Raw genomic sequence first — 14,742 nt, forward strand, 5'->3', positions numbered from 1 at the left:
CCGCTAAACATACCTAGAATGTTGTTAAAACAGAGAGGGGACAGGAGGAGATGGACACCTATGAGGGAAGAGGACCTGGACAGAGAGAGGTGAGGAGGAGATGGAGAGTGAAAGAAAAGATGAAGGCATGGATAGAGAAAAGGGAGAGGAAGAGGTGGACTGAAGGTGCAGGCGGAAATGGACAATGATGCAGGGAGGAGGAAATGGACTGAGAAAAGGAAGAGAAGATCGACAGAGAGCGACGTACGGAGGGCATGGGAAGAGAGAGGAAGAGTAGGTGATGGACAGGGAAGCGAGGGAAGAGATTAACAATGAGAGAGCAAGGAGGAGATGTAATAATAGAATTAGAATAAATACATACCCGTGAAACGCAGAGTACTTGGCTGTTTATCTATAAAGAGAGATAATGAACTATATTGAGCAACAGAATTGAAGGATGACTTTTTCGAAGACCAGTAATTGTCTCCCATTGCGACGAATAAGTTTGAAGTAAGCCTCCAAGCGCATACCATTTTCCTGTCTAATAGAGAAAAAGCGTTGCGCCCATCTACGTGATCCTTGGGCTCAACGACGCTTTAAACAGCAAAGTATCGACACAAATGCCACAGCCAAGAAGTTCATATGATGTATAAGGTAGTTTAATGATGTCACATAGGCACCAAACGTCACCATAGTTCCACCCAACGCTACTGTGGACATGTCACACGATGCGAGGGTCGTTATAGCCCCTCTTATACACATTTCACCCCTTTGTTTCACTCCTCTCCTATAGAAGTTAGAACCGCGACAATCAGCTTTGAAATCGCGCGTTTTCCTTATGAGTAATCCAGTAAAACATTACAGACACGTCGTCGCTCAAATTTGGTGAGTCTTGGTCTGGTGTAAAGTGCGTCAATGAAATCATCACTTTCCTTGGGACGTTGATGGTCACACATTTCGGGTCACAATGACTGTTAGCAGGGCGACGAGCAGCAGGAAGACGTTCTGGGCAACCTTTGACACTAATGCCGCCATAGGATGTTCCAAACCGTCTATAGCGACGTTTAGGCGCTGCATCCCCATTAAACGTCATCTGACATGTTTGGAAGGTAGCGGGATCGTAACTCTCGTTTTCAAAGGCTAAAGCGCAACAGGGATGGTAGTGGCGGTGTGTCTTGAATGTATTCGTCGGCCACTCATAACAAAATAACGTGATTAGAACGCGGGGCGTCGCGATTCTAACCACCATCGCAAAGGCGTCAAAAGAGTGGATGAAATGTGCGTAAAAAGAGCAGTGAGTACCTTCCTATCGTGTGACACGTCCACGGTGGCGTCGGGCATAGTTGCAGTAACGTTTGGTGCCAATGTGGCATCATTATTCTACCTCGCATCTGACATAACTTTTGAGCTGTGGCCTCTGTGTCGACAGTTTACTGTCTGAAGCATCGTCGAGCCCAAGGGTGACATCGCAGGACGCCACGATTCTACACCGTTAGAGGGGAAGGTCATACGCAGCTTTGAGGAAAATGTCAAAGGTATTCGTCGCAGTGGGAGACAAGTACTGGTTTTCGAAAAAGTTATTCTTTAATTCTGTTGCGCAGTTTATTTCATTAATTTTCTTTACAGGTAGATAGCTAAGTACTCCGCATTGCAAGAATATATAGTTATTCCAGTTCTGTTAGTACATTTCCTACTTTCTCTCTCTCTCTCTCTCTCTCTCTCTCTCTCTCTCTCCATCCCCGTCGCCCTTCTCTTTGTCCTTCACCTTTTTCCGCCGCTCTATGTCCCCCACCTCCACCTCCACCCCACACATTCCACACATTCTATCTCTCCCTGGCCCTGTCTGTGTATCCATCTCCTCCTCCCCCATCTCTCTGTCCATGTCCTCTTCCTCCCCCCTCTACTCATCTCTCTGTCCATGAGGGAGTCTTATTTCACACTGTTTCCAACCTGTGGCGGAGTTTATGCCCCAAGAGTGAAACATGGCGAGAGTTCGGTTAGGATTTGGGTTGCCTTATCGTGGTTTCAATTAACTCCCATGGTTGCTCTGCAATGTCGCCGTACTGTCAAGGATTGTGTGTTCATTCCGGCTGATGAGTTCCATTCCATGGTACAATGTTTGTTCCCCAATGGTAAAGCTGTGTTCCAAGACCTACGAGAAATGGTTTTGTGAGCACAAGGATGAATTGTCGCTTTAATTCTGTTGCGCAGTGTGTTTAGTTGTAGTAATAGTAGCATTTCACTGTCATATATGAAAACATGGCACCGATGCCTCTAGTGTCGTTTACGTACAGCGTGAGTCGGATCTCGGCTTTTGCAATCATCATCATCGATTTTCGACTAATATCGCTAAAAGAATAAAACAAGATTTTTCTTAACATACTATTTAAGTCATCATCAGGTGCCAATTAACTCTCGTCATCACCCATTAAATAAGCCTAGAGAAGACAAATATTATACAGTACAATTAATTTTCATACATTGGTATTCCAAACGTAAGGTTGAAAGTAACTTCGGCATGATGTGTCCCTCTAAGTAACATAGCTGGATGAAGCTTTGACCTTACGCAGGAAGAACTGCTGTAGTATAGAATGGAAAGTAACTGAAAAAATTGCACAATGTCATCAACAGAAATGACGTTTTTATTTAAAGACGATAACTACACCGAAGTCCGAAGTCCCCGCGACTGACGATGGTCCTATGGACACTGCTAACGGCGGGACGTGATTCCTATTAAGGGGTGTGATAACCACAGACAGCTGTCATCCGAACAAAGGACTTTGCAACACATTTCACAGACAGTATCTACATATGCCGCTTAATGTACCTAAAAAATTGTTATTATGATACGAGATCGCACAGGAGGACACAGGCACAGATGTGTGGGAGGAAGGGCTGGAAAAGAGATAGAGGGGAGGAGGAGACAGACAGAGGAAGAAAAGAGAAGGGAATCGATAGAGTGAAAGGGAAAGAGGACAGGGACTGAGAGAGGGAAGAGGAGAACGTGGACAAATTGACAAGAAAGAGGAAATGGATAGAGATAGGGAAGAGGAGATGGACCGAGAGCGAGGGACGAAGGAGATAGGAAGAGATGGAAAAAGAGGAGACTGACAGAGAAGGGGGAGGAGGAGATGGAGAGAGAGAATGGGGAGGAAGACGTGGATATAGAAAGAGGGGAGGGAGGAGATAGGAGGTGAGGGTGGAGGAGGTGGAAAGAGAGAATGGGAAGGAGAAGGGTGTACAGGAAGGCGGAGGAGAGGGGAACGAAGGAGATGTGCTACCAGGACTGGAATAAAGAAATACCCGAGCAACGCCGAATACTCACCTGTTTGTCTGTAGAGAGGTAGTGAACTGCACTGCGCAATAGAATTAAAGAATCACTTTTTCGAAAATCAGTAATTATCTCCTACTGCGATGAATAACTTTGAAATTTGCCTCAAACATGCATACTACTTTCCTCTGTAATGGTGCAAAACGTGATGCCCTGCGACCTGACCCTTGTGCTCGACGACGCTTCTAACGGCAACCTATCGACACAAAGGCCGCAGCTTAGAAGTTTATGTGACGTGTAAGGTGGTTTAATGACGTCACGCATGGGTCAAACTACACCACAACTCTCACAATTCTGCCCAACACTACTGTGGACGTGTAACATGATGGAAAGGTCGTTATAGCCCCTGTTACCTACCGTTCACTTCTTCTTTTGACGCCTCTACTATGTAGATTAGAACCGTGACACTCAGCCCAGAAATCAAGCTGTTTTCTTATAAATAGCCGTGGAAAACATTTCAGACACACCGTCGCTCTTATTCGGCACCAAAAGGAACTAATGATTGGCATAAAGAGCGTCAATGAAATCACCACTTTGCCTGGGGCGTTGATATCCACATATTTCTCGGTCCAAACTGACTGTTAGCCATGAGACGAGCAGCAGGAAGACGTTCTAGACAACCTTTGAGACTTCTGTGTCCCTCGGACGTTTCAGTCTTGCTCTAAAGACATTTAAGACCTGCGTCCTCATTAAACATGATCTGAAACCTTTGGAGGGCAGGACGACTGCAATTTTCGCTCTCGTGTACGGGTTGGAACCACAAGGTACCGTTTAAAACTGACCGACGAATCTTGAACGTGATCTGTGTCAGGAAAGATCGTCATGAAGACGATAAAATGGCAAAGAGTCCCTCTAAGACTTCTCAGTTCGGTGATACCCCGGGTACCACCCACGTACATTACATTAGCACGTTACAAATGCATCTGTCTGAAACTTCGACACACATTCAGCTACGTGGCGTCTCTAGCACCTGAAGGCAAGCAAACATCGATTGAGAGGTGTCGAAGGTGGTGCCTATCCTTCAGGCGCTAGAGCAGACACTAGGCTGTAGACACATACATTTGTAGCGTGATCAACTATGGTGCGTGGGTGGTACACGGGGTGCTTCCGAACTGGGAGGTCTTAGAGGGACCCTTCCCCATTTCAACCACGCACATCTTAATGTTGAACCCCGTTGAACACGCCATAGCGGTTCGCGAAAAAAGAGGTATGAAATGTATTTTCAGCTGCAAAACCACCAATTGTAACATTCTATTTAGTAGTATCTCTTCATTCTAAAACTTTCGTTGTTCTCTCTGTCCTATAGATAATGCAAAGATTTAAAACTGATATGCACATGACTAGGCTAATTCAAATGACGAATAAAACATTTTCTAAAAACTTTCCTATCGTTAAAATAAATGTACGCTAATGCTAGTAAAGTCCACTAACATACATGTTCGCATAACTTAACGCACTTGCACTTGGGTGTCAGGAAGGTGAGCCAAACATGGATGAAATCCGCGAGGATTTTTGACAATTGGTCAACTACACCGGTAAGCCTCAGGGTGGCTTTTGATAGGTTTTTCAAATTCGTTCAGCCAGATTCTGGGCTGGTTCTAATCTCTGCCTCGGACAAGCAATATAGAAACAATTTATGTACGATAACACACAGAACAATGTTAATACGCTTCGCAGACAAGTTAACTAACGACTGTGATGGTAAGAAGAGCATCAGGCCACAAAGTTAAAAGAACATAAATTTGGCAAATTGTGACAATAGTGTACTTCGTATGACAGAATGAAAGCTAGAAACCGGCCGGAGTGGCCGAGCGGCTCTAGACGCTACAGTCTGGAACCGCGCGACTGCTACGGTCGCAGGTTTGAATCCTGCCTCGGGCATGGATGTGTGTGACGTCCTTAGGTTAGTTAGGTTTAAGTAGTTCTAAGTTATAGGGGACTGATGACCTCAGAAGTTAAGTCCCATAGTGCTCATAGCAATTTGAACCATTTTAACTCTAGGAAACAGGTAGTTTCCGCAAACAAACAGAGTTCCAAACGAGGGTGATTCCAGTTGTCTACTACTTTCTTCTCAACTTTCATCACGGAATCAAATTTTACCATGCTTAATTGACTATAAGGGATTTTGGTATATAGGGTGTATGCTACGCTCTCAGTATTTTACGTGCTCAGTCTTTGACTTCTTAAATTAACCTCATCTTCACACAGTACTCTCATGTGTCACTGGAAAAGTGTACTTCTGTCGAAATACTTGTATTTTTTTAAAAACCTAGTTGATGTTTATTCTGAGCAGTCTCCATAAATAATGCGGTAATTACGTATGAAACGATGGAAGAATTTCATTGACATAGTCTACAGGCGGGGCGAGTTCTCCATGCTAGCCGCTGCTTCGAACAGATTAGAAAGCTAGAAGACATGTACAATACCACCGTATTATAATAGGTTTGTGTAAAACAGCTCTGCTGTGATACTACAAGTATGATAAGTCATTTGATAATAGAGGGTTAGTGTACGCAGACAAAGTAGGAAAAATACGCGAAAAGGCGATTTAAAATTTAAGCTGCTTTTAAATATCTCACCACTGCACCCAAGTGTCAGGAGCATGGGGCGGTACGAGGCGGATGCAAGCAGTACTGACAGGCCACGACGGATCCTCGCCTGCAGTCGCTAAGTTTCCGTAAAAAGGCACCAATGGAAACATACATTGCTGCGGGAAAATTTCATTTGTGGTAGACTTTTTAAGTAATCAGAATCAGCATATAAAGACCACAAGCTGTGTGCGAAGTTCATTTCAATGGCTACTCACACAGCAAGTGAGAAAACTTGTTAGAAGTTATATTGACGTACAATAAAATCGGAAAAGCTAAATCCATTTTCATACAACTTGACAATTTAAACCCTTAAAATTCTTCAGTCACTATAGCGATCATGACTATGATATGCGACCGTAAAGTTATTTTACCTTTTATTGCTTCTGTTTGTTAAAATGACTGTGTACCAAGAACTGCAAAAAAAAATGGTTCAGATGGCTCTGAGCACTATGGGACTTAACATCTGAGGTCATCAGTCCCCTAGAACGTAGAACTACTTAAACGTAACTAACCTAAGGACATCACAGACATCCATGCCCGAGGCAGTATTCGAACCTGTGACCGTTGCGGTCGCGCGGTTCCAGACTGTAGCACCTAGAGCCGCTCGGCCATCCTGGCCGGCCAAGAATTGCAGGAACAGTTCTTGCATTACATAGGAAATCATTATGATACAAAAATTATTGTTGTTTCTGAAATTAGATTTTAGAGAAATGACTGATGTAACATTAGCGAATATTTTCATAGATTCTTAATAATAATAATAACAAATTTGTTATGCACCAAGATTCTGAAGAGTCTATGTACTGCAAAAGAACAACATGTTTTCTCAAAATATTCGTGACCTCATATAAAGAAGAGTACCGGGGTATATTTATATTGAACATATACGCCCACATATTGCCAAGGTTGTTTAGACTACGCTACAGAAGTTCCGTTGGGAAGACCTTACACATCTTTCTTACTGTCCTGATACCTCTCCGTACTGTTTCCATGTTATTGAAACCCTGAAGAAAGCCATTTGTGGCTGTTATTTTCCTTCAGACGGAGAGGTGCACGCCTGGGTACAATCCTGGTTGCATAAGCAACGGCAAATATTTTTCCATGAAGGCAATGACCATCTTGTCTCACAGAGGCATAAATGTATTAACTGTTACGGCGATTACTTTTGAAACAATGAATGCTTTACTTACTTTTTCCATACGTCTCGTTTTCGTTTCATTGATCCTTACAAAAACAAAATTTCGTTGATGTCAACGTCATCTCTGTGACAGCCTCGTACCTTGGCCTCCCAGCGCAGTTTTTGGACATCTCAGGAAGCGCCTCCGTGTTCCTTGTGAAGGCGCCTTGGCCCCAGCGAGACTGGCTAATTTGACGTCAATATCCTTGTGTTAGGTTGCGGTGCGCCTCGAGGACGACACGGAGCACCTTCGACATCCAATTAACTGCGCTGTCGTCCCCATTCGTGCCACACAGGCGCCTGGTGCGCACGTTTTGAAACAACAATTTTGCGATATCTTGCTTTCTGATTCTTCTAGACGCCCCGTCACAAGAGAAAGTATGCGTCACGTTGTCTGATTCAAGGAAGGTATTAAAATTCACCGATATATGAATCGCTTTTGTCAATGTCTTTGCATAAATTGCCATCCGTGAGTTTGTTAAGGAGCGTAGTACTCATATAAGTAAATAGATATTGATGATGACGATCACGCTCAAATGTATTCTGAAAAACTAAAGTGAGTGTCCTGAACTAAGCTAAACGTTTTGGAATGGCATCAGGTCCAAAAATCTCAGAGAGTCAAAGTAACGTATTCTTTTCAGTTGCGTGGCTAGAGAGGAGTAAAGTATAATATACGTTCTACTAACCTTTTGTCCTTACTGACCAAACAGTTCACCTCTTTCTCTTCGCAAAGCAGCACTGTACATCAATGAACTCGTAAACAGTCACGCATGACATTCAGTTAAGCTATAACTGGTTGCATTACTGTATAAACCAAATAGACATGGCATTGGAAAGGTGCAAACTGCTAAGCAGCCTTATGTATCAAAAGAGCTATACTTAGTGATGTTTCTAACATTTTCCATTACAACCGCCGAACTGCAGTGAACTGTAGTGTCACGTGGAATGATATTTGTGATACACAAAATAAAAATAAAAATAAAAACTGACTGATGGTATTTCTGCGCTATAGAGGAAAGGCATTTGTAGTGAACGACCTACGTGATATGGTGCTTGAGGCTAAGACAGTTAAACCATTCACACCATTATTCATATAATTGGACTAAGGTACTTCAGTATGAAAGATGTGGCAGCTAAAATCATTCCAGTAAAAAAAAACTAAACGTTTGCCAAGCCGCCAGTATCACTTAAAAGAATGTAAAGTCTTCGTGGGAGCATTACTTATGATTCACAATAATTGGGTAGTATAATGTTCAACGAATCACCCACAGAGTGTGTGCGTCTCTCTCTCTCTCTCTCTCTCTCTCTCTCTCTCTCTCTCTCTCTCCCTCTCTCTCTCTCTCTCTCTCTCTGTGTGTGTGTGTGTGTGTGTGTGTGTGTGTGTGTGCGCGCGCGCGCGCAAGAGAGAGAGAGAGAGAGAGAGAGAGAGAGAGAGAGAGAGAGAGAATTTAGAGGTAATGCAGATAGGTTAGAAAGGAAAGAAACTTGACCTACTCAGGTAACTTGAAATACCAGTTTACCAGTTTAGTTTAAATAATGTACCCATTGTACATACGGGCGAGAATGGTAGTGCTATCATCATTGGTTTTTGGTTCTGTACCTCCATCGGTAAAAACGGAATCCTTATAGAATCTGTCTGTCTGTTAAGATAACTTTTTCTCAGGAACAGGCAGAGGTATCAAACTGAAGTTTATATTTAATACTAAGTTCGACAGTGTCTGTGCTCCGCTAAAAACGCTTTTCAGTCAGAGCAGTCAAGAGATACGCCCATTTATGTCACAAATTTTGATATTCAAAATGGCTCTGAGCACTATGGGACTTAACATCTATGGTCATCAGTCTCCTAGAACTTAGAACTACTTAAACCTAACTAACCTAAGGACAGCACACAACACCCAGCCATCACGAGGCAGAGAAAATCCCTGATTCCGCCGGGAATCGAACCCGGGAACCCGGGCGTGGGAAGCGATTGATATTCCCAAACTCACTCATCGAAATGTATAGATGAACTAGCTATATACTAATTAAGTTTGTACATGACCCTCAATGCACGAGTCGTCAAAAAATGTTCAAATGTTTGTGAAATCTTGTGGGACTTAACTGCTAAGGTCATCAGTCCCTAAGCTTACACATTACTTAACCTAAATTATTCTAAGGACAAACACACACACCCACGCCCGAGGGAGGACTCGAACCTCCGCCGGGACCAGCCGCACAGTCCATGACTGCAGCGCCTTAGATCGCTCGGCTAATCCCGCGCCGCGAGTCTTCCTCGCACTTGTTTTTTTCTTTTTTTTAAATTGGTATATGTTGTCTTTCCATGTCCATTGTAGCATCCGAGCATCCGTTACGCGATAAATTAGTAAGGAAACTGAAGAGTAAAATTTTCTAAGTTCGAACAGCCGGCGTTACTCAGTTACGCGGCCGCGCGGGGTAGCCGCGTTGTCTAGGGCGCCTTGCAACAGTTCGCACGGCTCACCCCGTCAGAGGATCGAGTTCGTTAAGCAAATGTAGCGGAAATAAAGACCGCTGACAACTCTAGAAGAGCAGAACCGATTCTATCCTTACAAATAATGTCGTAGAAGGGAGCCTCATCTCGACTACATAAATACTCCACCCCCACTAGCTTGGAGCACTCGATCAGTAGGATCAATGACGTTCATGTCATTCGCACTCGGTTCTCTGGTTATGGTATGCTAACGTCTTGTGTGAGCGATTGTTCTAGTATTGATCATACACTTGCCGCCTCACGAGAAGATTTGTGATTCGTAGCCGTGGATAATGAAGCCCAGCATCCAGTAATGAAATCAACACAGCAGTAGCAGTGATGTGTGGGACAGGAGTCTACCAATACGGCTCAGGTCCGGGGCAGAAGCTACCCTAAAACTTCAGCATCGCACGAGTTTGGCGGTCCACCAGGTTCAGGATTCAACAGGACATAACGTCGCCCGACATTGCGGTCCACTTGAGGGGACAACACGGCCTGTGATCTGGGAGGGCTCGAGTATTCCCAGAAATGGCGTATGTATCAAGCACATACGTCGCGGTCACCGCTATTAGCAAGCAGGGATAACTGACTTCCGCTCCGAGCTGATGCAGCGTCCTCGGCAGTCGTGAGTGCGCTTTTGGATTCAGATTATCCTTTTCCGAATTGCGTACACAGCAGCCGCCGCAGAGGACGCAGCAATGACTTGTATTCTGAGTAATACCTGTAAACGGAATAATCTTGAATATTATTTTATTACGACTAACGACGCCACACAGGTCTACGGTCTGCGTTCTGACAAAACAGTAGGGGTCTCCAGCCCGGTAGCGGGCGACCCCTACACATATTTGGAATGCTATGGTTCGGCTCATGACCCAATGTAGTCTGCTGGTACCGTGCAAATGTTTACAAAACTATACGGTGCACGGACAAGCAGGTAATGACGCTTCTAGCTGACTGATGTGACGATTCAAAAGAAGTGCTTGGTGCATGGACAGTAACATGGATAAGTGGAGCAGTGAATTTAGTACTACCGTTTTTTAAAGTAACACGAGCACTTCATGTCCTACTAACTTTATTTGATTTTATTTTTTGACTTTGTTTACATGTTAAATGCATATTTGTGTAGGGTTAACACAGACAGCGAGATGATGGGAGCTTGATTCCCGAAATGCATTGCTGAGGACGTTGTCGTTTTATGGTAAAGTAATTGTAACGATCATCTTCACACCTGCTACTTCCAGCCCTTAGGATGAACAACGTTAGAATGAAATTAACTTCATTTTTGACTTCGATGATGTTGTGGCCCTTTGCACTTCTTATCTCTGGACTTGAATTACATTTACGCGATATCTTAGACAGCAGAAAGTTGAAAGGAATGAAAAGAGTTGCCTTTGTACTAAGTAGTAATCGTTGACTTTCTCGAAGAAGTCACTTTTTATGTGGAAAGTGGGAAGATAGTCGCCTGAAATCACAGCTATGTGTCATGTAAGCTAAGTTTCATGGTACTCGGTGCCACTAAATGTGGCGGAGACTAATCATCGACCACCTCTTCATGTTTTAATATCGACACAGGTAATCAATACTTCATTAAATCTGTGTACAGGGGGGTTACTAGAAAAGAACTTATCTGAAGTGGGTTCACCAGAAAAGAACTATTCAGATTTTCAGTAGCAGCATTTTAATTACTTTATATCTAATGCAACAACTTTACATGCATGCAATATGTTCTCCAAGGGTGCACCTCCCATCGACGGCGTGTAGCTGATGCACTCCACATCGTTCCACTATACATGATATATAAGATTATATCTGTCAGTGCTTCGATTTGCTCTGTATACTACCCCAACTTGTACATCATCAGTGAAAATGAAAATAAATGAAATTACTTTCTTCCTCGTAGTAATTCTTTTCTATGTCTGTTGGTGTAGGAGAGGAACATCAGCCAGGATATCAGTTCACACGACGTCGCTTTCAGTACTGTGCGCTGCCTGTCTCTGAAGCAACCACCAAACCATTTCCCACCAGTAAATCTAATTCCTTTATTAATTAACATGTACTATGAAGACGGTAGCATGTCGCTTCCAAAACAGGTGCGAGCGTCTGCTCCTGCGTCCTCTCTTTAAAAAGATATAGCGGAAACAAAGGAGTTATTAGGGTATTGCTCACTGGAGGAACGAATGAGTAGCAAATAACGGATCTATTAATGGGAAATAAATAACTAATAATGTCTTATCCTTAGAGTACGAACCTTTAATCGGTCTATTAAACTTAATACCTGTAAATTGCCAGAACAGCTAATGATCTACGAGGGTTGTCGAAAAAGTAACTTCCTATCGGTCTCGAAATGCGAAGCGCAATGAAAATCAGATGGGTTTCATTTGCAACAGTTAGCTGCACCTTCCATCTACTTCTCTAGATAGTAGCCGCTCCGACTTGGACATTTGTCGTAGCGTCGTACCAAATTTCCAATATCATCGTCGTATAAGGCAACCGCCTTTGCTTTCCGCCAGTTCTCTATGCTGGTCTGCAACTCGTTGTCTGTGAAAAATACTGTCCTCATAGGTAATGGGTCATGTGAGTAGAGATGAAAATCAGAGTGAGCTACTTCCGGGGTGTATAGTGGGTGATGTAACACACCCCATCGCCCACGCATTGTGCGGCCGAGAACTGTCATGAAGAGAGAAATCACAACAGTTACGTGGGGTTGCTTTAAATTAGGCGAAATCTCTCGGCAGGCGCCCATACTTGGTGGGATACACTATTTTCGTCACTATGCGCTCAGAATTTCAAAGTGCAACGTGACGCGATCGACGGGAATGCAAGAGATACTACCCAACACATTTGTGCAAAGCTTAATGGGATTTTCGCTGTAGTTCCCATTACACGACCGATGGGAGCGTACCTTCTGGACACTCCTCGCAACTAGAATATCTCTCGTTTGTACTCTCGTCCCACTATGTGCGACATCGGCAGTACATTTATTTATATTAACAATAATGTTGTAAATAAGAGCACGAAAGCTGCTTCGAAAGCCTTGGTGTTGCAAAAACAGGTGCCAGTTTTGGCCTTTAGGCGGAGGAATAGCAAAATCGGTGACAGCCTAGTACTAAGAGTTCAGCGCTGATTACTCGTCCACTGCTTTCGTCATTATGTACCCTCGTCTCGCTGAGTGTGTGAAGCCTATGCGAGTGGAGAGTCGGAGGCGGTTGCTTCAGGTCACTCCCCGTTTAGTTGGTATCTGGAGACAGATGGTGAGAGACCTCCTCAATGTAAACATTTAGCTGTGAAGCTAAAAAGCCACCAGCATCTCCTTCTTATAAGGTCAGTCGTTCTCGTCTCGTTTCCATCGACGCCGCCAGACCAACATATTAGCAGTTTTTCCATGAGGTGGGCTTGTGTTGTCATTAATTTCCCCTTCATCATACTCAATACCTGCACCCTGCCCCTTAGGTTGGAGTGATAAGCTGTAATAAAGCAATGTGCTCCTTCTGTAAAATGTGTGTGTGTGTTTTTGTATGTGTGCTCTCCAGTGTATTGTGTCGTAGCGACACTTCATTGTCAACGCGTATGCTGACAATAAACACCGAAGTGTCACTGTTATCAGTATAAACAGGGCCAGTGATCCGAACCAACGGACATATAGTGAGGTGAGATGGGGTTGGTCGTCACGCTCGTCCGGGGAGTATTACTACCGCAACAGGTGCGGCCAACGAGTTGTCCGCCGGTGGATTTGTTGGTGCCCCAGAGCACCCGTGAGCCGACTGTGGGGTTGTCCCACCTTTCCACAGAACACACGGACTGTCTGCGCCCCTACAATAGGCTAAAGAAACTTTTAACAAACAACAGGCACACACACACCCACACACAAAAGAGAACCGGCAAAGATAGAATGGAAACTAATCCTATGAAATTTAACGGCAAAATGTTCCTGCAAATAGAAAAATGTTTTAAAAAGTCTGATGTAGGATGTGGCTTTCAGGTTAATAACACCGCAAAACTACGGATAAAACATAAATTGAGAGGGAACTATGATAAATTTGATGGCTCTGGAGTATACAGGATTGACTGCAGTAATTGTGACAAATATTATATCGGTCAAACAGGCCGCTCTTTTAAATTAAGGTTTAAAGAACACTCACAGCCACGAAACAAAACGGCTTTGGGACAGCATTTGTCTGATGCTGGTCATTCCATAGGGAGGTATGCCTCTTCATATTTAAAGCGCACAAATTTAAATTTTGTCAGTACTACTTTTTATTATGGCCTAAGTATTGTTCTTAAGCTGTATACAGTTTGCGAGTGTATTTATATTTTTTCCCATTTTTGCTGCAGATCTGATGATGGTCATTAAAGACCGAAACCTGTAATCTGTTAAACAAAACGATTGTGACCATAGACGTAAATTAAAGGAAACTTATCTTGCAGAATTATTCATGTTAGCAAATAATAAAAGCATTACTGTGAGGCCAGTGAAAGAAGTATCAATAGAGAAAATCCTTAACGATGCTTTTGTGAAAGTTACTGACTGGCTCTGTGCAAATGTGTAACCTTTAAACTTTAGGAAGCACAGCTCATCCAGTTTTGTACACTAAAAAAATCCCACCTCCTAGTAATTAAATATATCAACAAAAGATAATAAACAAGGTAGAATTGTCAAGATTTTAGGTGGACATACGGATGAAAACGTAAACTGGAAACAAGCATACAGTAGACCTGCTAAAACGTTTAGGGATGGTCACATCTCCCGTGAGAATGTGTAGCCAAATTTGGGAATATAGAGGACAGAAAGTTGATGGATTTTGAATATTTTCATTCACTGATGTCTTATGGGGCAATATTCTTGGGAACTCCTCACCTACCTAAAAAGTATTCATTACACAAAAGAAAGCAATTGGATTATCTTTGGGGTTTATGCACACACATCTTGCACACATCACTTTAATCAGATGGGAATATTGCCCACTCCCTCACAATACATTCATTCATTTATGAAATCTGTTATCAAATGTCAGTCTGAGTTTAAAAGCAATAGAGATATTCGCAGGAACAACACTGTAATAAAACTGATCAGCATTACCCTTTAAAGAATCTAACTTTGGCACAGATAGGGGTGAAATATGCAGCCTTAACACTCTTTGACAACACACTCATGGAAATAAAGTGTCTCACAGATAAC

General features: G+C 43.2%; 1 protein-coding gene across 1 annotated transcript in view; it reads left to right on the forward strand.

Moving 5' to 3' along the window:
- Nucleotides 1-14,742, forward strand: part of LOC126249320 (uncharacterized) — a 90,006-nt gene that overhangs the window by 12,122 nt on the left and 63,142 nt on the right. The window lies entirely within an intron of this gene.

The sequence above is a fragment of the Schistocerca nitens genome, chromosome 3 (assembly GCF_023898315.1).
Source record: "Schistocerca nitens isolate TAMUIC-IGC-003100 chromosome 3, iqSchNite1.1, whole genome shotgun sequence".
NCBI classification, from domain to species: Eukaryota; Metazoa; Arthropoda; class Insecta; order Orthoptera; family Acrididae; genus Schistocerca; species Schistocerca nitens.